The sequence below is a fragment of the Cryptomeria japonica genome, chromosome 4 (genome assembly GCF_030272615.1).
Source record: "Cryptomeria japonica chromosome 4, Sugi_1.0, whole genome shotgun sequence".
Taxonomy (NCBI): Eukaryota; Viridiplantae; Streptophyta; class Pinopsida; order Cupressales; family Cupressaceae; genus Cryptomeria; species Cryptomeria japonica.
The window spans coordinates 567,945,387-567,970,758 of record NC_081408.1 but is presented as its reverse complement, the minus strand read 5'-3'; the positions used below and the strand labels follow the sequence as shown (position 1 = coordinate 567,970,758).

General features: G+C 38.1%; 1 long non-coding RNA gene across 2 annotated transcripts; it reads left to right on the top strand.

The window, feature by feature from the left end:
* Positions 1-1,606: 1,606 nt before the first annotated feature.
* Positions 1,607-16,029, top strand: LOC131036096 (uncharacterized). 2 transcript variants are annotated; one of them, XR_009104054.2, is made up of 3 exons: positions 1,607-1,790; positions 1,873-1,995; positions 15,718-16,029. It is a non-coding gene; the product is annotated as an uncharacterized LOC131036096 (long non-coding RNA). The 2 variants fall into 2 exon arrangements; XR_009372352.1 differs by lacking the exon at positions 15,718-16,029 and adding an exon at positions 3,110-3,544.
* Positions 16,030-25,372: the final 9,343 nt, after the last annotated feature.

Genomic DNA, 25,372 nt, shown 5'->3' with positions numbered 1-25,372 from the left:
GGCGTGCTTCCTTAGAGGAATGACTCCTTCTGGGGAGTGACTTCTCTGCCCCCTATCGTTGATGGCTTTGTTGGGTGTTTTTTGCCCTTTTTATGCCTCTCTTTATTGTTTTCTGGCTGCTCTAGTTCTGGCAATAAGGCTTTGGTGCAGAAAGATATTAGACTCTTTTGGTGGGGGTCTAATCCCATGTGGGTTTTTCATATTGCTATGACGATGTCTAGTAACTATGTTGTGACAACTTGGTGGTCCCATCTGTATGGTGGGTTTTACTTGTTGTGTCTCTACAAGTTGCTCCTTTGGTTCCTATTCTTCTTGCAGGTGTTCGAAGGGAAGATCTGTTGTGGGTTAAGGTATCATTTTGTTGGGGGATTGTTTGCCCCCCCTTTCTTTGAATGGGCTTCTGCTCTTGGTTGGACTCCTTCCCACTTGGTTTCTATGGAGGTGAAGTTGGCCCCTATTGAGGTGGGGTCCCTGATGTTGGCATTGTTGTGGGGATGGTTTATTTGGCTCCAACTGTTCTCTTTCTTGTTCCTAATCGAGGTGAGAGCATTTCCTATGGAGGTGGGGATCTACTTGGGGAAGGAGGATGGAGGTTGCTCTATATGGTGTTCTCTCGACTTTTGTTGCTCAGATGTGTGGATGTGGTCTATTTGGGACATTCTTTGCTTGATCTTCTTCTCTATGGCTCCTATTGAGGTGGGATCCTCTTCTATTGAGGTGGAGAGTAGTGCTATTGGTGAGAGGGTGATCTGTAGGTGATGGCTCCAGGCTCAAAGCTGCTGGTTGGTTCATGTTGCCCATCCAAATATGTCACTGATGGTTTGGGAAACATCGGAAAAATCCCCCTCTTGCTGCACCTGGTTAGCTCCTCAGTGGGGGAGGGCTCCTCTCCTACAGAGGTGGAGAGAAGTTTGGCTTTTGAGGGGATGTTTTGTTGCTGGTCTAATTGTTGTTGGTTGGTTCAGGGTTCCATTTTTGGGCCCTTTGTTATGGCTCGGGAAACCAGGAGAAATCCCCCTTTTTTGTATCTTGGTAATTGGGTTGGTTGAGATTTAGTTGCTGGGTGGTCTGGTGCTGTCCACACTTGTCTCTCTAGTTAATTTTCCTCTAGAGTAAAAGTTGGAGGTCCTTTTGAAAACCCTTGAAAGTTACTGGGTCCTTTGAAAACCATTGTTTGCTTCTTGTTCTCTTTTAATGGGCTTTTGCCTTCCTCTTTGTTCTAAGGTTCTGGATCTTTTCAAAATCCAACTTTTTTCTTTCTCTATTCGAGTCAGGGCCCTCTCCTGCCTACCTCATCAAAAACAATCACAATTGAAACACTTCAACTGCTGATCTTTTCCCCGACAACTTATGAATACATTAATGTTAGGCATCAAACTAATAAAATCCTATACTACTTAAAACCTGAATAAAATCATATAATATTTAAATATTTTTAACGCTGAGACAACAGATCTCGGTTGTTCTCCACAGAACTAGCTGCGGTTTTTATTTTTGCGTATGACACGAAAGTTAGTTAGCCGTTTTGGAGCCGCGTCCAGTTTCATGCTGGTATATGAATTAGTGCCCGTCAAGCATTACTCTCCGAAATTTTGTAGGGTAACAAAATTATGATAATTTTAAAGTTTGATGATTGTGCACAGTCATGCTTGTCTGAATGTGAATTACTCCCGTTTTTCAGTAGGCCTTAAAGGAGCGGTGTCAAGGTTTTCCACAGCAGCTACATGTTTCAGCCATATCAGAATCAAAGCTTAAAATACAATATCAGATGACGTTTTCTGAATCTTCTGGTAAGAACATTGTCTACTTACATCTATTGTATTAGAAATCTTATACGACACTTAAATATTTTTTAAAATCTTCTTCGTTCAGGGTAATTCTGGTGGGATATTATGGCAATGTCAAGGGCAAAGCCCAGTTCTATCGTACATTTGAGGACCCTTGCAGCCAGGTGCAAATGTTGGTGCACGATCCTTTGCTGTGTGCCATGTACAGGTATTTAGACTTTATGATGCCCTAAACTCTTCTTTTTGATGGCTTTCCTAGATTTCCTTTTGCCTTTTCCTGTCAAAGTATTTTATGTGCTAGAAACCTCGTAACAAAAGTAGAGGAAGCACTGTGTAAGTATTCCTAGAGAATTGGATATAGAGTGGAGTTGGAATCAGTTATTGATGCAACAGCATAAACTTAAACTTTTCTTCTCTGCTGGCAATTGCTAGCCAGCGGATTAACGAAGGAAACCCTTCCCTCACTTTACAAGCCATACCAAGAGATGTATTTAAAAATTAAAAAATAGTAGTCTCTGTTAGGTATTGGGTATACAAGCCCTGTTTCTGTGGCTAGCTCTGAACAGGGTTCTGTTTGCACATTGTATTGGCTCCCTAGGGATTGAAACTTCTAATCATTTTTTGTTTAAATAAGTAGACTACCTTCATTTCGTATAGTTCAGTTATTTTGCTCGAGTGTAGCTACCGATGAGATCTAAGCTCAGTCTCCCTGAAGATTAGAAAGCAACATACTTCTCAATCACGATGCGTGCTGCTCCGATAAAGATTTGATCCTATAGATACAGTTAACTGTCAGATCAGGATTGGAAAATAGAACAGAATGGTTTCTCTTTGTTAATTACAAAAGTAAATTTACATTCATATGTGAAGAGCAGTAAAGAGCAATTTAACTGCCACAACAAAGAAAAATGAAAAGAAAACTTAACTACCAAGCTACCAAAACTAAAAGCAAAATTTAAATTGTGTTTACCCAGAAGATAAACTCGCATACAAAAATATTTACATTTTTCCCGGAATCTGAAGGGGTTATTGTTAAACCAAGCATACCTCTGAACTTCTCAAACTTCTCTGCTCCTAGTGCTTTGGTAAGAATATCTAGTAGCTGGTCTGCAGTTGGACAATACTTGAGTTGTACATTGCCATCTTTCACATGATGTCGAATCAAATGAGATTTTGTGTTGATGTGTTTGATTTGATTGTGTGAAAAATTGGAATTTGACCATTTTGATTGCAGATTGATTGTTTCTAAGTCTTCAAGAATCTTTTTGAGCCATAAGATTTCTCTAACTGCCTTGGAAGCTGCTACATTTCTACTTCTGCAGAGGACAACGTTGGATCTAATCACTTCTTAGATTTCCTAAAAATGACTGCTGACTCTAGATGCTTTCGGAAACATGAAGTAGGTTTCCCATCTTCCAAGTCACTTGCATTGTTGAAATTTGAATATCTGACTAACATGAAATTTTCTGCCGCGAAGTATTTGAGCCCATAGTTTTGAGTTATCTTTTAGATACCAAAAATCTCCTTTTTCTGCTAACCAATGATTTTCTCTAGGTTGTTGCATGAATCTAGATAGGACTCCAACAACAAAAGAAATTCCCATTCATGTTGTCGTTGCATAGCTGCAGGTATTTAGTTGTATTGACAAAGGCTGCAAAATCATCTGATGTTAGTTTGAACATTGCTTCACAGATGTACTAAGTGGTTTGTTACTGAACATTTTAAATTTGCTTAGAAGTTCATTAATATATTTTTGTTGGGTGACGAAGATATGTTTGGCTTTTTGAATCACCTCAATGCCCAAATGGTAATGAAGGTATCTCAAGTCAATTATTTGAAGCACTTGCTTCAATTGCTCTTTTAGATTTGTAATATACTTTTCATTGTTACTAATTAGAAATAGATCATCCACATAAACAACTAGATATACAATCGTGCTATCAACCTTTCTGACAAAAAATGTTACATTATCAAAATCAAAGTTCTTGAAATTCAACTTTAAGAGGTGTTTAGTGAGTTTTTCATATCAGATTCATAGGGCTTGCTTTAAACAATATAACGATTTGATAAGCTCGCACACTTGGTTGTTCTTGACCTTTGACTACATATCCTTTTGGTAGAGTCATATACACTATTTCCTTCAGATCACCATTCAAGAATGCAGTTTTCACGTCCACACGATGAACTTTCCATCTATTTTGTGTTGAGAAAGCCATGAAAGCACAAATAGTACCCCACTTGGTTGTAGGTGCAAAGGTTTTTTCATAATCTATGCACTCTTTTTGAGCATATCCTTTTGCAACAACTCTTGCTTTATGTTTGTCAAGTGAACAATTTTCGTTGTACTTGTTTCCAAATACCCACCCGCAACCAATAGATTTGCAACTTAGTGGAGGATCGACCAACTCTCAAGTGCCATTTTTCAAAAGACTGTCATTCTCAATTTACATGAGCTTCCTCCATGCTTCAATATTTTCTTCTTCTTTGAAAGAAGTATGTTTTGTGTCTACATTTATGCTGATTCCATCTAGAGACTCCAAGTTAACATCTTCTCTTGGATTGAGCTTGTTGCCTTGTCTTGTATGAACTTGTTCTTGTATTGCCATTTCATCAATTGTCAAATCTTTAAGAGTTTTTCGGATTTGCTTTACCCATTTTTGTGAAGGTCAAGGTTGAATTATTGGTGCTTCCATTTGGTGACCAAAATCAGCACCATGTTCCAACTGTTGTTGTGTTGTTTCATGAATCCTATGTTCATTTGGTGAAGATTGAAATTCTTCATGCGAGGGGATTCCTTCTTGGACATCCCATGTTATGTTGGGAAATTGTTGGAAATCTCTAATCCAATAAAATTATTGATGAGAATCGATGCTTAGAATATTACCAATGAAATTTTTTAACTGTATGCATGTCTGAAAATTAATTTGTCTTAATACGGAAAACCATTAAATGTAAGTCTGAAAATTAGGTTGTCTTTAAACGGAAAACCATTGAGATATTCATCTTCTTTGTTATGCCAAAAAACACCACTTTAACATGCTTAATAGACCTATCTTAGATGAACGTAAAACATCACATGAATGAACACTATTTCACCATAAGATAACAACAATGATGAAGTATAAATCAGCAACACAAGAACATCTCACAACACAAGATTTATGTGGAGAAACCCTTTCGGGAAAAAACTCCACCAAGAAAAGAGGCCAATGCTTTTATTCTTCATGAAATAGAGATTATATACAATCCTTTTTTCCTTCTCCTCTTCAACCTTAATCCAGCAGCTCATGTGTACAATACTGAACTCCCATATTGTCTTCATCTCAAGCCTTCAATATATAGGCTTATGGAGGCCCAATATACTACTATAGAACATTACCATGGGCCAAAACAAGCTTCCAAAAAACCATGTTAAAAATCTATACGAACCACCATTTAGATTCACCTTACAAGTTCAAAAATAGCACCATTATTGCAGTTACAACTTTATGACAGCTGTTATAAGATGTATTGAAAATTGTAGCTAGCTCGGATACCTGACTATTGAATTTTAATGTTGTCAATGACAATTAAAATTCCTATGTATTATCTCTCATGCAATCCGAACCACTTAGGGCTGGGACCAAACACATGTAACGTGAAGGCAAATGATGTAACTTAGGGCTGGGATCAAATACATGTAACTTGTAATTATATCTTGCTATGGATAGGAGAAGACCTATGTATAATGTAACTTGTGGATAGGACAAGACCTATATATAAATGTAACTTGTAAATGATTATTGGTCTGACCCTATATTGGGCGCCAACCTTAGATTATTATGAAATCATTTAGCAAGGCCGACCTAAGGCTTCTAGGTTAGTTGGTCACATATATATACAAAGTCATTTACAAACATCAGATATACATTTTGGAAAATACATTCCTATCTGTCATAAGCGAATTACTTCAGCGATCAGCATATTATGATAAGAGATCAGCAAACATCATCTAAAGGCAGCGATCATCATTGAGTGCACAACTAACACAATCAGGGGACAACAAACACTATTAGAAGACAATGAATATTATTGGAAGCTTAGCGAACCTTATCTGAAGCACTGCTATCACCTTGGGAGGTCAGCGAATTCCATTTAAAGGGCAGCGAACTTCATCTTTGGGACAGCAACATCCGAATTGCAGATAAGTTCACTCCCTAGGTTGAAGCTATTATTGTCCATTATGTGCTGACAACTTCAAGTACTGAAGCATTTTGTAAAATGACTTCTGATTATTGCCTAATAAACATCTGAGACTTGTTGCTGGGTTTTTCACCTCCAAGAGGGAGGTTTTCCCAGGGTACTACTGTGTTATGTGTGTTTTCTTTGTTATTTTCTGCTTACTGTTATCTGTCTGGTCTTAAAATTAACATGGTATCAGAGCAGGTTCCTTCTATAAAGCCTAACAGCTTGAAGGTAGATCTTGTATTACTTCTTTTGCAAGACTAGGGCTAGCATGAATCAACAACAAATCTGGACAATATTGAGGGCATCGATGGGATGATAGCAAGAATAAGATTTTAGGTGTTCTCATTCCTCTATTCTCAATTGTAGGGTCCACTTGGTTTGGAGATTTGCATCTGATTGCCTTATTGTTATTGGTGTCTTATCTAGTGCACAAAGTTCTCTTGCTTGTTAACTACTTCATCTAAGGGTGCTTTCATATGTCGGTTTGTGCACTTGTTTTCAGATCTTAGTATTCCTTTAAGGGTTGCATAACTATCTTCCTAGGGTTTGTAACAATCACCCTAGTTCGAGCTTTGTTTTTTTGTTAAGAATTTGTTCTAATCCAGTTTGAATTATTGAAGTTAGTTATGCCCTACTCTCTATTTTGAGTATGTTTATCTCTCAACCTATTTGATGTGGTTTGTAATGATCCGAATTGATGCTTTGATCTAAATACATCCTTGGCACTTAAGACTTCAACATGTGTATTCAGATATAAATCTAGGAGTATTATGATGGATATAACAACAAACACAAATAGGAAGATGAAGAAATTTATAGGTGATTCAGAAACATGGAACCTTAGTCATTGGTGTGGTAGGCATGTAAAGGTAAGATGTCTTAGTCATCTTATTTAGTATCTATGCCCAATGATGACTTTACTATCTTCATATTATGATTTGATCCTTTATGATCCTTGCTGCATAGTTCTGATGCACGGTATTCTATCTAAGTCTTGAAATGCTCAATAGTCTTGCTGCTCAGGAATTATATACTCTTATGGTGTGTCTCTTGATTTGCATCAAATCTTTTATGGGCTGTATCTTCTGTTCTATGAGTGTTTTATGTTTGGATAAGGTTGTCATGTAGGGTTGTGACTGTGCAACTCTTGATTCTCTTCAGCTCTTCGTAAATCTCTCATGATCCTTTTTATACTTCTATTATAACCTTGCTCTGCTCCTCTTGTGTAGAGGATTGCCTTTGGCTCTAATGCATTTTTCTGTCATGGCTTTCACCATCCTCACATGATATTCATTGTGATATTATCTCTTCAATTTGAGCATATTGCCTATTACATTTTTTGAAGTAAGTATTCTCTTGATGATGAAACCTAAGATGAATGAGGTATCTAACTTATTGAAGTTGGTTTTTTGATCATACGCTTGTGCTCAACTACAATGTGTATCCTTTTGAGTGGTTTTACGCATTGGTTGGAAAAACAATTTGGCTTATATACCTTGCTTATGGATTTTGTAAAATGTTTTCTGAAGTCATACACTTGCCTTAGTTTTTTGATATAGCTAACTCTCTGTTATTCAACTATGGAAAACAATTTTAGAATGTTGTGTAGCTTTACACTATGGTTGAAGTTGATCATAGACTGACAATATACTTTTGAGCAATCTTGCCATATGTTGTCAATGGTGGAAGTCTAGTCAATAAAGAGATAAGTTAATTTACATGTTAATTCATTCTATTGGGATATTTAATCATGTTGATGCTTCTCTTCAAGAGATTCTTGAATTACCATGCCTTCAAGCTTAGGAGGGAGCTTGGTTTCTTCACTTGAAGGTATGCCTTGATCATAATGATTGTGCTATGGGTTCATTTCGTAATAGTGAAGTAAGGAAAAAATTGACATTTTTCATCTTTGATTTATGGCTGCCTTCCTTGATTGATTCTTATATTATGCAATCTTCATGAGATTTGATTATCACGATTTTATATTAAGAATCAAGAGGGAGTTCTATATGGAAGTTTTTGAAAATATGAAGCTAGATGTGTAGCTCATGGTTAGAAGGAAACATTTGCTCTTGCTGCTAGATATACTAATATTAGAACCATTATAGCTAATTCTGTAGGCTGGAAGTTAGATATAAAGACTGTTTTCTTAATATTGATATTGAATAACTAGAAGGTTATGAGAATCAAGATAGAGAATCTCATGTGTGCAGATTAAAGAAAAGCTCTTTACAGCCTCAAGCAAACTTCTTGAGCTTGGTATGAGAAGATTGACAAGTATTTGATTAATTTAGAATCTTGCAAGAATGATGCTGATTCTAATCTTCACTTTAAAAGTATTCAATAGTGAACTGCTAATTCTGTTTCTTATATATATGTGAATGATTTATTTCTAACTGTTGGAGATAGTCTCGTCATTAGATGTAAGAAAGAATTAGCCACTGAATTTGGAATGAAGGATCTAGGCCTAATGCATTACTATCTAGGACTAGAAGTATGGCAAAGATCTTATCCTTAGTCAAGAAAATATGCCATTGATATGATGGATTGTAAATCTATGTCTACTCCTATGGAAACTAACTTAAAGAAGTTGAGTATTTTTGCAGCTAATTCTGATTTTGCAGATCCTTCAGAGTACAGACAGTTGATTGGATCCTTGATGTATCTAGTTAACACTAGACCAGATATTTGCTATGCAGTTAGTACACTTAGCAAATTAATTAACCAGCCAAAGCATGTTCACTTGGTGGCAGCCAAGCACATCCTGAGATACTTGCGTGGAACAGTTGGCTATGGGCCGAAGTGTCCAATCAACATAGTGATCAATTTGGAAGGCTACTCTGATTCTGGTTGGGCTGGAAGTGTTATTGACAAGAAAAGCACTTCAGGAATTTGTTTCAACTTGGGTTCCGCTATGATGATCTCTTGGGCCAGTAGGAAACAGTCTTCAGTTGCATTGAGTACTGCAGAAGCTGAATACATTGCTTCAAGTGTGGCAACGAGAGAAGCAGTTTGGCTTCGCAAACTTCTTGTTGGGTTTTTTGGACAACCTTGGGAATCCACTGTTATTTTTTGTGATAATCAGAGTTGTAATAAAATGTCTAATAATCCCGTGTTTCATGACAAGTCAAAACACGTGGAAACTCATTATCACTATGTTCGTGATATGGCACAAAGAGGTGCCATCCAGCTGAAATATATCAGCACTGATGAACAGGTTTCAGATGTTCTCACCAAACCTCTAGCTCAAGTGAAGTTTGAGTACTTCAAAGAGAAGCTTGGAATTGTGGAGAACACAACATTGATTGAGAGGGAGTCTCAATCTTAGTGATGCAATTTAGTTTGCATCTTCCACCCTCTGCGGGCAATGCAAGGTGACATTGTATCCTTCTCTGGGAGAAGGCTGAGGTGTAAGACTTCTTCCATCTTCTGCGGGCAATGCAAGGTGGATCTATCCTCTGCGGGCAATGCAAGATGGACATCATGAAATGAGTTCATGATATTTATGTGTTTTATTGTAGGTATACTCTATGGAGCTTATACATTCATCCTTGCGGGCAATGCAAGATGAAGGTCATGAATGGATCATGACAAGTGGCAGCTATCCTCCCTAGCTAAGAGGGAGTGTTGAAAATTGTAGCTAGCTCAGATACCTGACTATTGAATTTTAATGTTGTCAATGACAATTAAAATTCCTATGTATTATCTCTCATGCAATCTGAACCACTTAGGGCTGGGACCAAACACATGTAACGTGAAGGCAAATGATGTAACTTAGGGCTGGGATCAAATACATGTAACTTGTAATTATATCTTGCTATGGATAGGACAAGACCTATGTATAATGTAACTTGTGGATAGGACAAGACCTATATATAAATGTAACTTGTAAATGATTATTGGTTTGACCCTATATTGGGCTCCAACCTTAGACTATTATGAAATCATTTAGCAAGGCCGACCTAAGGCTTCTAGGTTAGTTGGTCACATATATATACAAAGTCATTTACAAACATCAAATATACATTTTGGAAAATACATTCCTATCTGTCATAAGCGAGTTACTTCAGCGATCAGCATATTATGATCAGAGATCAGCAAACATCATCTAAAGGCAGCGATCATCATTGAGTGTACAACGAACACAATCAGGGGACAGCGAACACTATTAGAAGACAACGAATATTATTGGAAGCTCAACGAACCTTATCTGAAGCACTGCTATCACCTTGGGAGGTCAGTGAATTCCATTTAAAGGGCAACGAACTTCATCTTTGGGACAGCAACGTCTAAATTGCAGATAAGTTCACTCCCTAGGTTGAAGCTATTATTGTCCATTATGTGCTGACAGCTTCAAGTACTGAAGCATATTGTAAAATCACTTATGATTATTGCCTAATAAACATCTGAGACTTGTTGCTTGGTTTTTCACCTCCAAGAGGGAGGTTTTCCCAGGGTACTGCTGTGTTATGTGTGTTTTCTTTGTTATTTTCTGCTTACTGTTATCTGCCTAGTCTTAAAATTAGCAAGATGCCCTTACATGTCATAAACTATCATAACATGCACCATCTAATATTAGCATATTCTCTTACAATTGTAAGACATCAAGAATAATAGATGCTCTTTCACATGTCATACACTAATAATATATTCTAGGCATCGCATATCTACTTGTGGTCAACCTCATGGTAAATGTGAATAGTAACCACTGCCCGTAAATAATGAACTTACCATTGCCAATAAATAAATAATTACCGGTCCAGTAAAATACTTTTACTGCCATTGGTGAAACTCCCACCCCTTATAAATAATTTACAAACAATATTAGAAGTAATTTATTACATAGGATTTACAAGGTTGATGGCACCTTAATCCTAACATGTTAGAGATTCTAATCGTGGGTCCAAATTATTTATCACCCCCTCAAAGTGAGGAATCTCATAAGAATGTTCTTTCTAAGGGGCAAACTTGGTAAATTTTTCAAGGTGTTGTAAGTGGTGTTAAATTTGACAATATTTTTAGAGGTTTTACAAAATATAACATCACAAGTAATAATAATCTCCTATTTACCTCATCATACAACTTATATGCTTTTGAAGATTCAAAACAGCCTAAATATATGCATTTATGACTTTGGTTATTTAACTTGTTTTCATCTTGGGGATCAAAGCATAACGAGTGGAGCCCAAAATCTTAGATGCTGAACAAATGAAGGATGGCCAAACCAAACTTCATATGGAGTTGCTTTCTGAAGAGCAGATAAACGAGATCTAGTGTGTAAATAAACTGCTATTTTTGTAGCTTCTACCCAAAAATGGAATTGTACTCCTTCGAAATATAACATTACCCTAACCATATACATGGCAGTTCTATTCATGCTTTCAAATACACCATTTTGCTGGGGAGTACTTAAAAACATTGAGATGATGCCTAATCCCGTTTTTATGAAGGTAATCGTCAAAAAACTTTTGATGTAAGTCTCCACTATTGTTTGTTTGAAGAGTACCAATTTGAGTTTGAGCTTCATTTTCAATCATAATGCAAAACTTATTATTTTTTTTAAAAGGTTCAAGATTATTTTTGCAAGAAATAAATCCAAGTCATTCAACTATGATCATCAATGGACAATGTAAAATATTGACCACCTCTAGCAGAAGTTACTGGTAAGGACCCACACAAACCAGAGTGAATGAGTTATAACTTTTTCTGCACTCGCTAAGTTAAACTAGGAAAGGGATCTCTTTTTTGTTTTGCTAGAATGCAACCTTCACATTTTCCAATTGTCTTGGGCAAAGTGGGGAAACCTTTAACACCATTCTTTTGCATGATTTGAATGCTGTTATAGTTAACATGCCCAAATCTTGAAACAATTACCTTCTTTAGTAAGGTATGCAAAACTCCTTGTAGCTGAATCGCCTTTGTGTTTTATTAAATTTCCATCTTTCCAATTGGTAAGTGCAACTTGATTATTTGACTTGTTTTTGACCACCAAATTTTCAATAAAATGCTGTGCCTTTGTTACTGAATTAGCACTAATAACAAGTTATGTTGCAAATGAGGAAGATATAGTACATTATGAAGAACAAAATTTGGAAGACATGACAACTTGAGCTGAATGATTCCTTTTCCAATAGGCTTGACACTTGTTTGATTTTCCAAATAGACATGACCACAAAACATCTTCATGCCACTCTTCAAAATAGTCATTCTGAAATGTCATAGGGCTCCAATATCTAATTCCCAAGCATCATGCCATGTTGCATTCATTGAAGTTTAGTAGGCATAATCTGATATGGAAAGCACAAATTCATCATGATCAGTAAAATATCATTATGATAGGAAAGGGACACGACCGCAAACATTTTCATGCCACTCAAAAAAGTCATTATGATATGTAAAATATTGACAATCTCTAGCAGAAGTTACTGGTAAGGACCCACACAAACCAGAGTGAGTGAGTTATAACTTTTGCTGCACTTGCCATGTTAAACTAGGAAAGGGATCTCTATTTTGTTTTGCTAGATTGCAACCTTCATATTTTCCAATTGTCTTGGGTAAAGTGGGGAACCTATAACACCATTATTTTTCATGATTTGAATGCTGTTATAATTAACATGCCCAAATCTTGCCTGCTATAAAAGATTAGCAGAAATGATTACCTTCTTTAGTAAGGTATGCAAAACTCTTGAAATTGTTGAATTGATTTTGTGTTTTATTAAATTTCCATCTTCCCAATTGGTAAATGCAACTTGATTATTTGACTTGTTTTTGACCAGCACATTTTCATCTTCCAATAAAATGTAGTGGCCTTGTTATTGAATTAGCACTAATGACAACAAGTTATGTTGCAAATGAGGAAGATACAGTACAATATGAAGTACAAAATTTGGAAGTCATGACAATTTGAGCTGAATGATTCCTTTTCCAATAGGCTTGACACTTGTTTGATTTGCCAAATGGACACGACCACAAACATCTGCATGCCACTCTTCATAATAGTCATTCTGAAATGTCATATGGCTCTAATATCTAATTCTCAAGCATCATGTCATGTTGCATTCATTGAAGTTTAGTAGGCATAATCTGATTTGGAAAGCACAAATCCATCATGATCAGTACCACTTGCAAATTGGGCTGCTCACAATGATTTATCATTATAGTGGGTTGTATCCTTTTGTTTGAATTTTTTTTCTATTTATTCTATGATATTTTGCATTCATGGGCTTCATGACTATCTTTTTGACTACACCATTTGCAATACAAGTGTTGTCTATCGTCCTAGTTGTCATGTTGTAAGTACCCAGTAGTACCTCTTCCTCTATACCTCCATTGGTCTCTAACTCTTCCTTGATCACTATGGACACCTCTTGAAAAAGTTCTTAGTAAAAGGCTTGCCTTTTTGTGGGGCAAGACAAATGTTTTTACCAGTGCCCTCAATCTTTCTCCTAAAGGTTTTTTCTTGCTAAGCCAACTAATCAACCAATTGATCATAAGTGATTTTCTTGAATTGAGCACTTGCTTGTAGAGACTTCAAATAGGGTGAATGAGTTCGAAGGAGCGCCTTTATGAAGGCTATATAACATAGATATCAACTTTTTCACCAGCAGCAATGGATCAAATTTAGAATTTAAACTTATGACACCATCATTTTCAATTCAAGGTTGAACAGCATCAGTTGAAATTGGATGAACTTCAATTTGGTATGTAAATCTTATACATGTCTTAATTTTTGAAGTGGGTCCCAAACCAATTTATAGCTTTGCATGTGTCAAAACGCATCTCTATTAATTGAAGCTCTTATCAAAACACTGTACGGGCAGACAACAGGAAGCAAGATAATTGAAAACACTGGAATATTAATGACATCTATTGGGAGTATGAAGAAGAAGTGGTGTAGGCAAAGCACACGAATATAAAGGTGAAATGAACCATAATCAAACAATGGAGAATGAGGAGCCAACAGGAATGATATCCAAGGTCAAGGAAAAAGTAGCGATAGAATCATATTTGTCAGACTATTCCCTCCGTGCTTGTAGCCTCCACTGTGAACCCGTATAAGTTCCTATAAAAGGACTTATCCAATGCTTTGAATTGTACATTCAATGGCTTTACTTCTAGATATAAGTAAATATCTCCATGACAAAGTGTGTTTGTCCTGCCTAAGAATTTAGTAGCCACTCTCTGCCCGCACTTTGGTGAAACCATGTAGGTCAATGTAGGTTACAACCAATAAAGTAAATAGTCTAAGTTACCGATTTGGGTACGGATACGGATACGGATTTGGGTACGGATTCGCGGACTCGGCAATTTTTTTTTTCCTTGGGTATGGGTATGTCCGTACACACACATATATATATTTTTTAATTATATATATACATATGTCATATATTATATATATGTTCAAACATCAAAATTATATATATTCAAACATACAAATATGAAACATACAATGTAACTTTCCCATACAATGATATACACAAATGATAACAGATAAATGATACATAGTTGTTTTTTAATTTTTTTTTGACTTTTATGACCCGTGGGCCCTGTTTTTGGGAACCCACGGGCCTTGGTTCTCCAGGGTCTGCCTGGGTTCTCCCAAGAACCGGTATCTCAGTAAATAGTTTCAGACCTCCAATGATATTCTTAATTGTGCCATTCAGAATTTAATAATCCTAGGCTCCTAGCCATTTGTTCCTCCAATGATCATTGTGCCTTTCAGAATTTAGCAATTCCACCATTTGTTCAAGCACAAATATTTAGAGACGACGACTTCTTGATACACTTTGAACAACTATGTATATGAGTAGCGTTCAAACATCTTTGTACAATTCAATGGGAGGCCATTTTCACCAAGGGATTTCATAGCCTTCATAATTTCAACTTCATCAGTTGGAAGCGAGTCATCCTTGCACTAAAATGTTGATGCAGGGACGATTAACACATACCCCCTAAGTCTTACAACTTAACTCAAACAAAATAAAATGTATTGGTAATCAGATTTAAAATTCTGCAACATGACCACTAGATTGTTCATTCAAAACCTTTTGCAAACATTGCTATATTCACTTTGAATTGAGATTACAAATGGTGCAGCCTTATGGGCTGATAATAATAGTCTCAAAACTGATATAAAACTGAAGTACAACAGCAGAATAATCTAAAGGCAACAACAGAATTCATCCCTTCAAATCTTCTACCAAAAACTGTGAAACGGGCTCATCCAAAAACTTGCAATCTTCAACAGAAAATCTGCAATAACTCAATCATGGATTCCAAAACCAATTTGTTGTTATACCTTCACCTCCAAACCTGCAACAACATGCCTCCCAACTGATTTCCCTTCTTCTCCATTCCCCACTCACTTCCCCTCCAAAAACTCCCTTTAAATAAATGAAAACTTGCCATGTCATATTACCACTCCGTAATGGAATGCAATTTCATTATCCTTCATTTGTCTTTTCAAAATTCAATGCCTACCTTCATGAATGCCATTCAAATGTAATTTGAATTTGCATTTAATGCTCAATGAATGTTCTCATACACCTTCTTACAATTGGCTAAAATTGGCCATCCTTATTGTAGCACTAGATTTTTTACGTGTAGATTTTGTAACTCTAAGATTCTCTGTCATAATTCTTTTAATGGTTGTCAAATGCTCCTGCATCAAATGTATTATTAATAGATGATTGACTTGTCATAGGAACAAATTCTTAGCTATTAAGAGATAGAGCTTCCTCGTCAAACAATAATGCTGGGACCACTTGATGTCATTTTTCTTTATCATTCAGCTGATAGAATATCAGCTAAAGGCATCCCATCGAAAGATATTTCAGTTCTCTCCAATGTTAAAAGGTGAAAATTTTCTTCTCAAATTAGAGACTCTAGGCACAAGCTAATGTATGCATACTCTGTTATTTCTTAACGGAGCACCTGCGTCTATTTTTTTTAATCGATATGAAAATTTCAAAGCACATGGATATATATAAATTAACATTTTTTCACAAACTAACTGTGCATTTTAACAGGGACTAAGCTATGTTGCAGTTCTTGTTTATAAAAATAAACTCCCTGTAAAAAAATCTACCTGATAGTAAAAAGCAAAATGATTATTGAAAGAAAAACTCTATTAAATGTTAGCTCATATTATTTTCATTTTATTAAAGGTTTGTATCTTTTAAAATGTAAGAAGAGAGAAACTCTTTATTATAAGATCAAAATTGGGCAAACATTATGGTTTTTCATTGTTCTTAATAAATAATTAAATAATACTGAAAATATTTTATTTCTTTTTAAATATAATTTCATATTTATGAATGTTTGAAAGTTATTAATATTTTCTATATAAATTATATGATTATGTCTTAAGTTGTAAGTATAATGACAGTAAGTGGTGGATTGTAATGGTGTGAGTGTCTCAATAAAAAGCTCTTAATTTAAATTCAACAGCCATTTACACATCAAATTATTAATATTGATTTGACTGTTTTGTTGAAGGTTATGCAATTTATTACTCTACAATGGATCAATAGATGAAGAGCAATGCATTTCAAATAAGAGGGGATGAAGGGATATGACTATGAGGAGGTAAACCATAAGTATAGGGGTTCATGTTGTTAATTTTAGATCAGACTGTAACATATAGATAGCAATAACAGAGAACCAAATCAATGCACACAAAGAACACCAAAAAATACCCTGGGAAAACCTCCCTCTTGGAGGTGAAAAACCCAGCAACTAATCTCAGATCTTTATTAGACAAATCAGTATGAGTCTTTACAACAGTACTTCAACACTTGAAGCACACAGAACAGCAGTATAAGAACTTATCTGCAATATGAATGCTGATCAATAACACAATTTGCAGATCAAGAAGTATATTCGCTGTCTTAGAGAACTTCGCTACACTTTGATTCAGGTTCGCTAACCCTAGGATGAAGTCGCTGACTTTAGGGATGACTTCGCTGTCCTTAAGAGTACCTTCGCTTTCCTTAGAAGGTAATTCGCTGATGACTGGATGTATTTGCTGGATGTTGCAGAAGGAGATCACTATGTGTATTATTGTGTCATAAGCATGAATGATGCTTTGTATATATGTGACATAGCCTCCCAATTTACCTAGGTTGGCTTTCAAGGAGAGCTATTTAATTACAATACTTTAAGTTTGGCGCCCAATATAGGGTCAACTCCATACATTACAAGTTACATTATAGGGTTAGACTTATTTATTAGAACATTAAAATATTGTTATTTTTAGTATTAATGCTCAATAGTGTATATTCTTTTTTAGTAAGATCTTCTACGATCTTATCAGCAGTTTCTTATTAGAAACTTGCTATTCTTGTAAATACTCCTGTACTATTTATGAGCATCTTGCTCATTCTGTTATTGTATCAATTCTTTGAAATCCATATGCTTCTGCATTTGTATTATGGTATCAGAGCTTTAGGAGAATTTTTTTCGGAAATTTTTTAATTCTAATTTCCAATTAGTGGAAATTTTCGAAAATTATTCCAGTTAAAAACTCATCTAAAGTTTTTTTTTTCCCTAGCTCGTGTGAATTTTTTTAAGGAAGGTTGTCTTCTGTTCGGCGGCGGTCGTGGCTCTGTGCGCGACCTGCAAGACTAATCGCGCCACCGTTTGTGGCTCTGTGCCTGCACCCTCGGCGCGACGCGACCTGCACACTTGGCGCGACGCGACCTGCAATCGCGACGCGACCTGCAATCGCGACGCGACCTGCATCCTCGGCAACGCGACACGACCTGCAACCGTGACACGACCTGCACCCTCGGCGACGTGACCTGCAACCTCGTCGCGATCTGCAGCCTATTTTCTGCGCGTCAAATTTTCTGGGCATATCATGGCTTCCACGACCCTCTGTTTTTTTCGATTAAGGTGTTTGCCTTCAAGTTTTTATCGAAAATAAATTTTTCTTGCAGATTCTTGGTGGGTTTTTCGAAACCTAATCTGGGTAGTTGCCCGATTTTTTTGGGTGCATCGTTTTTCGTGCCTCAATTTTCGAGCCAACGGATTTGAATTTGGTTTTCAGATTCCTTCTGGGTTTTCTCTCATCTTTCAGGCACCTGTCCATTTTTCTGCATCGGTCAGGACCCATCTTGAAATCCGTGCCTATTGCTGTTGTACCTATCTCTTCCTGTCATTTTTCAGTACATTGGGAAACATGCAAATGGCTTCTCTCACCAATCTGATGTTAGAAGGCAGTCAACGCTATAATGGCAACAATTACAACATCTGGAAATAGCGTATGTTGACCATTTTTGAATATAGGCGTCTTGACCAGCTTGTTTTGGGAAAAGAGCTCAGTCCTGGTACACCTGGTACAGATCAAGATAAGTTTGATGAACGCAATCGGGAGGCAGTTATGCTTCTCAAACTCTCAGTGGCTGATGATCAGTTACTGCAGATTCCTTCCGGCAAGACAGCTTCCGACATCTGGAAGCATCTGAAGGAATTGCATGAGACATCCGACAAGAGCTGAGCATTCTTTCTGAAGAATCAGCTGTTCTCCATCATGATGGACGAACGCATGTCCTTACAGGAACACCTCACGAGGATTAAGGACATTTGAGATCAGCTCGAAGCTATTGGTCGGACTATGGAGGAAGAAGACATGGTAGTAATCACTCTGAAAAGTCTTCCGAAATCGTATGAACACTTCATTGAGACCCTCAATATTACTTCAACTAATGTTGACCTGAAGTTTTCAGAATTGTGCACCAAACTTCTACAGCAGGATCGCTGGAAACAACAGTTTGGTAGTGGTACTACGTCAGCCTCCTCGGAAAATGCCTTCATAGCCCAATCCATTCACAAGGATAAAGGCAAATTTCAGTCCTCTCAGTCTTCTCAGCAGAAAGGCTCTTCTCAGACACAGGATGGTGCTAAGAAGAAGAATGTGTAGTGCAATTACTGTCACAAGTACGGCCATATGAAGAAAGATTGCCGTCAGAGGCTCGCTTCTGAACAAAAGAAGCAGGGAGGGTCACACCAGAAGGCGCATGTTGCCGAACATTCCGAGCAAAAGGAGTCTGCCTTTTATGCCTTTATGGCTAAGAGGTCTTCAGATCATGCCAGGTCTTCTGCTTGGTACATCGACTCTGGTGCGTCACGTCACTTTTCTCATCGGCGTGACTGGTTTACAGACTTCTCATCTTTCAGTGATTCCGTTGTATTTGGCGGAGGTGAGGAGTATATAGTTGTTGGCAGAGGCACTGTTCAGATACAGTCTGGTGGCAGGAATCTCATCTTCCTGAATGTGTACTATGTTCCTGGTATGGAACTTAATCTGCTCTCTGTCAGTCAGATTATGAGGAATTCTCCTCAGCTAGATGTGGTGTTTAGTGCTCACAAGTGTTCCATCATTGATCGGGAGACTCGTCTTACTGTTGCTGTTGGTCTAGAGGATCATGGCCTATACAGGCTTCTTGACACTGGTGATTCTCCTGAAGTGGCTCTGGCAGCTCGTGTTTCTCCTCTTAGCACTTTGTGGCATCAGAGATATGGACATCTCAACATTCAGTATCTCTCTCAATTATCTCGGGAGGGACTTGTTTCAGGGTTACCTGATATTCAGACTCAGCATCTTGGAGTATGTGGCGCCTGTCAAGCTGGCAAACAGCATCGGACTTCATTCACACATGGAAAGTCTTGGCGGGCATCTAAGGTACTTCAATTACTTCATGCTGATATTTGTGGTCCTATGAATACATCTTCTGTTACTGGTTGCAAATACTTTTTGCTTATTGTAGATGATTTTAGTAGAAAGATGTGGGTGTACTTTCTTAAACACAAATCAGATGTATTTAGTATCTTTCAGAAGTTTAAGTCCTTTGTTGAAAAAGAGTCTGGATGTAGCATCATTACTCTTAGGATAGATAACGGGGGGGAATTTTGTTCTTCTGCATTCTCCAACTTCTGTGATACCCATGGCATCAAATGCCAATTGACTACACCCTACACTCCTCAGCAAAACAGTGTTGTCGAGCGTCGCAATCGTACGGTTGTTGAGATGGCTCGCTCTATGTTACAACACAGGAGTGTTCCGAATAAGTATTGGGCTGAAGTAGTGTTTACTGCTGTCTACCTCCTTAACCGTTCCCCTACTCAGGCTGTTAAGGGGAAGACTCCAGAAGAGGTTTGGTCTGGTCGGAAGCCTAAGATCAGCCACCTGAAGGTTTTTGGCTCTGTTGCCTATGTTTGGATTCCAGATGCTAAGCGCTCCAAGTTGGATTCCAAAAGTCAGAAACTCATGATGACAGGATACAGTGATCACCATAAGGCCTACAGACTGATTGATATAGACACTGAACGTCTTATCTTCAGTCGTGATGTTGTATTTGATGAAGACAGAGGATTCTTTCAGTCCCCTTCTTCTGAGCAGTGTTTTGAGGATCAGCCTCACAGTGTTCTTATTCCATTAGGTTCGCCTGCTGGGAGGGATGATGCAGAATCTATTTTCGATGATGCACTACCTGAGTTCCCTCCGGAGAATAATCCTCCTCCTGCTGCTCCTGTTCCTGCTCCTGAGCCTCTTCCAGCTCCTCCAGATGTTAGCACTTCTACTCTTCGGCCTAAATGGTGGGCCAAGACCATTGGTGATATCAGGGATAATGAGCTCATTGAGGGTAGAACCTCCCGTAATAAGAGCAAACAACAACATACAGTCAATTTTGCTCTCATGGCTAACATACACAGTGTTTTTGAGCCTCAGACATATTCAGAGGCTAAAGGTATACCTGAGTGGGAACAAGCTATGGAAGCCGAGTTCCAGAGTCTTCAGAAGAATCACACTTGGGCCCTTTCTGATCTTCGTTCAAGGAAGAAGCCCATTAGCTGCAAATGGGTGTACAAAGTAAAATACAAAGCTGATGGAACCTTAGACAAGTATAAGGCTCGTCTTGTTGCTTGTGGGTTCTCACAGAAAGAAGGCATTGACTACGAGGAGACTTTTGCTCCTACAGCCAAAATGAGTACCATACGGCTCGTTCTTGCCTTGACAGCCCAGTTCAGTTGGAAAGTCCATCAGATGGACGTCAAGAGTGCTTTTTTGAATGGTGACTTATAGGAAGAAGTCTACATGATGCAACCCCCAAGATTCAAGGTTGCTGGTCAAGAACAGAAGGTCTGTAGACTAGTCAAAGCACTCTATGGTCTGAAACAAGCTCCTCGGGCTTGGTACATGAAAATTGATAAGTACCTGATAGATCATGGTTTTCAGCGGAGTCCATCTGATGCAAACCTGTATATCAAGCATACTAGTAATGATGTTCTGTATGTGGTTGTCTATGTGGATGACTTAATCATTATTGGCAGTTCAGCACATTTGATCACTGGGATCAAACAGGATTTGTGCCGCACCTTTGATATGACAGATTTGGGACTTCTACATTACTGCTTAGGAGTTGAAGTTTGGCAGACTGAGAACAGTATCTTTCTCTCTCAGTCCAAGTATGCCAGAAGTCTTGTGGACAGGTTCAGAATGCAAGATTGCAAACCTGCCTCTACTCCTATGGAACTGTTGACGTGTATTTTGTACACAATCATACACAGAATAAAATACCCAAAGGCATCTTATCCTCTCTTGAATAAAGTCGCTAATTGCTGAAGATTTCGCAAGAAGGATCAGTTAGGATGACTCCAATGTTCTTTTAGTAGGGTCTCTACATGTGGATAAGCACCAGTGGTCGTTGTGATTGCTGTGTCATCAAGGGGCCTTACGTTGCCGAAGATTTTGCTAAACTAAACAAGCTTTTTCAAAAAAAATAACAAAAGGATAGGGTTGGCAAGAGGTCTAATCTAGTCTAACCCTAAGAATGACTTGATGTGGACAAGACTTGGTGAGATTCTACCAACTTCAATTTTGCCATAAATTAACAACTCAATTGAAATTGATGCGATCTTCTAAGGTAACAAATGATTTTTCAATACATCAAAGATCAAAGACACTACCACGAAGGTACATATCCAAGATACAACAATGATTGAAGGTTTGAGTGATTCCAATATCTCCAGTCGACCACGCAAGGCGTTCCTACAATCAGCAAGAAGCTAGTGGTTTGGAAAGCGAATCCTACCAAAGATCAAGTCCAACACTTTGTCCTTCGAATTAACACACTACTTTGATTGAGAGTGATTCAAGAAAAATGTACAACCATGAAGATAACCAAGAGAATTGCAACAAAACACCATAACTTCAATATTTTATTGATCTCAAAGCCATCATGTACAACAATTGTTTGAATTCCTTTCTCCAAGCTCAATCTTGCTACAAAAGTAAATTGCTTCTAAACTCTAATCTCTCTAATACATCAATAATCTAATCTTCTTCTAATATCTGATGATAAAATGAAATGAAATGAGGGTATAAATAGCATCCTCAATTACAATGAACGGTCCAGATCAAAAAGCAGATCAACGGTCAAGATCATGACACCTAAACCCTAATTAGGGTTTGTTATAAATAGCCTCCTTTTTACTGAACAATATTAAATGCATAGCCAAATATTAAATTTGGCACAAAAACCTAGGAGACATAGACCAATGACAATTAAGATGCCATGTCATCTATAACAACCTTTCATCTAGAATCTTATTCCCTTTCCAATGCTCCTTTTTAGCATATGCAATGAATCTTGATACGATTCCTTCGATCTCAGCAATTGGAATCTCGGGAAGATTCTTCATTCTTTCTTCCAAGTGGATGACCTGATCAAATGCCTCGAGAAGAGCAGCGTCCCATCTAGGTTCAAGTTCCTTAGTCTTTTCAATCAAGAGCATGGTAGCAAACATTTGGTCCTGTTGCTCCTCTGTGATATTAGCGTCCTTGCAAAAGATGACCTTGATTCTATCTTCTAATTCCTGCAAATCCACATCTGTCTCAACTTCGATCCTCCTGTCAAGAATAGTACGCAGTACCTCAAATACTTTGTCCTGGATTGGGTTGATCACCTCCTCAACATGGCTACATCTAGTACTGATGTCCTCGAAGAGAACTTCCTTCATCTGGAGTAAGGTTGACCACTGAAGTAAACTGTGAGGTCCTCCATCCATGATCTTTTCCTGCGCTAAGACCTTCCTTGATGTTTGTCTGATTACTCGCAAGACAGGGATGATAACATCTTTGGTATGAGCAAAAGCGACCGCTGTTATCATCAAGTTGTGGATGATTTCAAGAACCTGAATAGCTCGGTGAATGGTCTGCATCATTCTTGTTGCAAATTCCATGGCAACTGTATGAGATTTATCCATCCAAGTACTCATACGCTGGACCATACTCCTGAATCTCTCTGCCTCACCAATTGATTGAAGGGGAAGTGCCTGTATGGGTGATCTTGTTGGATCCTGACGTCCTAAAGGCTGATTGAGATGACTGAAATATGCTCTCCATGCACCTCTCTCTCTCTCAAGCTTTCTATTCTTCTCCATTTCCTCTCTAAGCTTGTCTTTCAAGGCCTCAAATGAATCGGTGGCATCATCCATCGTCTGTTCAGCTGTGGATGGACCTAGCTCAAATGTCTCTATATCATATTCCTCTGCTAGGATCTCACCTTCATACTTGTCCACGGCCGGTGTAGCTATCTGTAATTTTCTGGATCCAGTCTCATCTCTAATCATCTTGGACATCTTGGTAGCCTTCCTCTTCTCTATCACTTCCTGGGAATGTCCAACAAGGCTCTCTAAATCAATCACATTGTCTTCGTCCTCGATCACAATCACCTTCGTTAATCTTTCCTTCAACCAATCCGGGATGGCCGATCTGGTCTCTTTAACCTGTATCTCCTTATGCAATGCTTCTTCTTCTCTAGGAGGAGATGTTACCTCGTCATTGTTCTTGTCTTCATGTAACTCATAATCTTGGAGAGATCCACCTGGTGACCCTTGAGATGCCTGTCCTTCTTTATCATTCTGTACCATTGACTCCATAGACTCTTCTACTTCAAGTGTCCTATTCTCTTGTCGAGAAGATGTGCCGGATGAGCGATCTCGGTTGGCCCCTTGTTTCTTCTTGGAAGATTCTTTCTTCTCAGGTCTCTCTTTTCTCTTCGAGCCTCTTGGATAGAGATTGCCTTCACTTGCACTTCGAAGGTTACCTTCACCTGTATTTCTGGGATTAGGATTACCTTCGCTTACACTAGCTCCACCTTCGGCTGGTTTCTCTTCCAAAGTGAAAGTCATAGCTATGCCTTGCTCCCTCAACTTCTGATGCTGCACATCAACCCATCTGCGAGTACAAGACAAGACTGGAGCCATCAAAGCATCTAGATCCACAACCTCGGGCTCATTCCAATCTAACCTTACTGATTTGTTTTCTTGATCATAGGATGACTGGAGATGTCTGCCACTGTCCTGAGCTTGGTCGGCCACTCTGTAAATCTTGCATTTCCTGATGAAATCCAAAGACAATCTAGAATGCATCTTTCTTTTCACTTCAAGATCGTCTAAGAGATTCATCATAACATCTTCTATCTGAAACTCATGCTTAAACTTCCTACCGACTGTCTCCTCTATATATCCATGTGGATCAAAGTTCTCCCTCAAGGCAAAGAATGAAAAAGAATACAAAGCTAACTCCTTCTCTGTGTCATCCATGGCTAAAGCATTAGGACATACCTCAACTGAATTGCCCAATATGATAGGTACCGGAACTCCATTCCCATGCTTGTGTCTGAACGCCTTCGCATAAGCTGCCAACTGTCTTGTTACCTCAAGTAACACTATTCTGTCTGTCGGATATCTCGGCAACATGTATGGAGGTGAAGGACATCCATGAACTCTGATATAAGTAAACTTCGGAAATTGGATAAACCAAGCACCGTACCTCTTTACTAGTTCCTGTGCATCCTGAGATAATCTGTTGTGAATTCCGCCTTGCAACGTCCTCGTAATGTTCATTGTGAAGGTATCATTAACTAACTTGTAGTTGCTTCCTGGCGGATGATGCAAGTGAACATAGGAATCACAAACTTTGACCTCGCCGGGTCCTCTTCCAATCACTCCTCTGTGAGGTAGTCTTGCGTACTCGAAGCTCCTGATCAAGGCATAGATGACATATGAACTCATGTGGAAGGACTTGGTAGCCTTGAGTCTCCTCAACTGTACGTCCAAGCAATGGCTAATCATTCTAGCCCAATGTATTGTTCCTTTTCCCTGAACTATCACCTGGATAAAGTAGAACATCCACTTCTCAAAGTAGAAGGCTTGAGGTGCTCCTGTGACTCGGTTGAGCATTGTAATCAAATCTCTGTACTCCTCCTGGAAATCAATCCTATGTGGTGTGTTCGGAATCTTGCTCAGGCGAGGACGACTCTTGAGTAACCAGTTCTTGTTGATGATGCTTA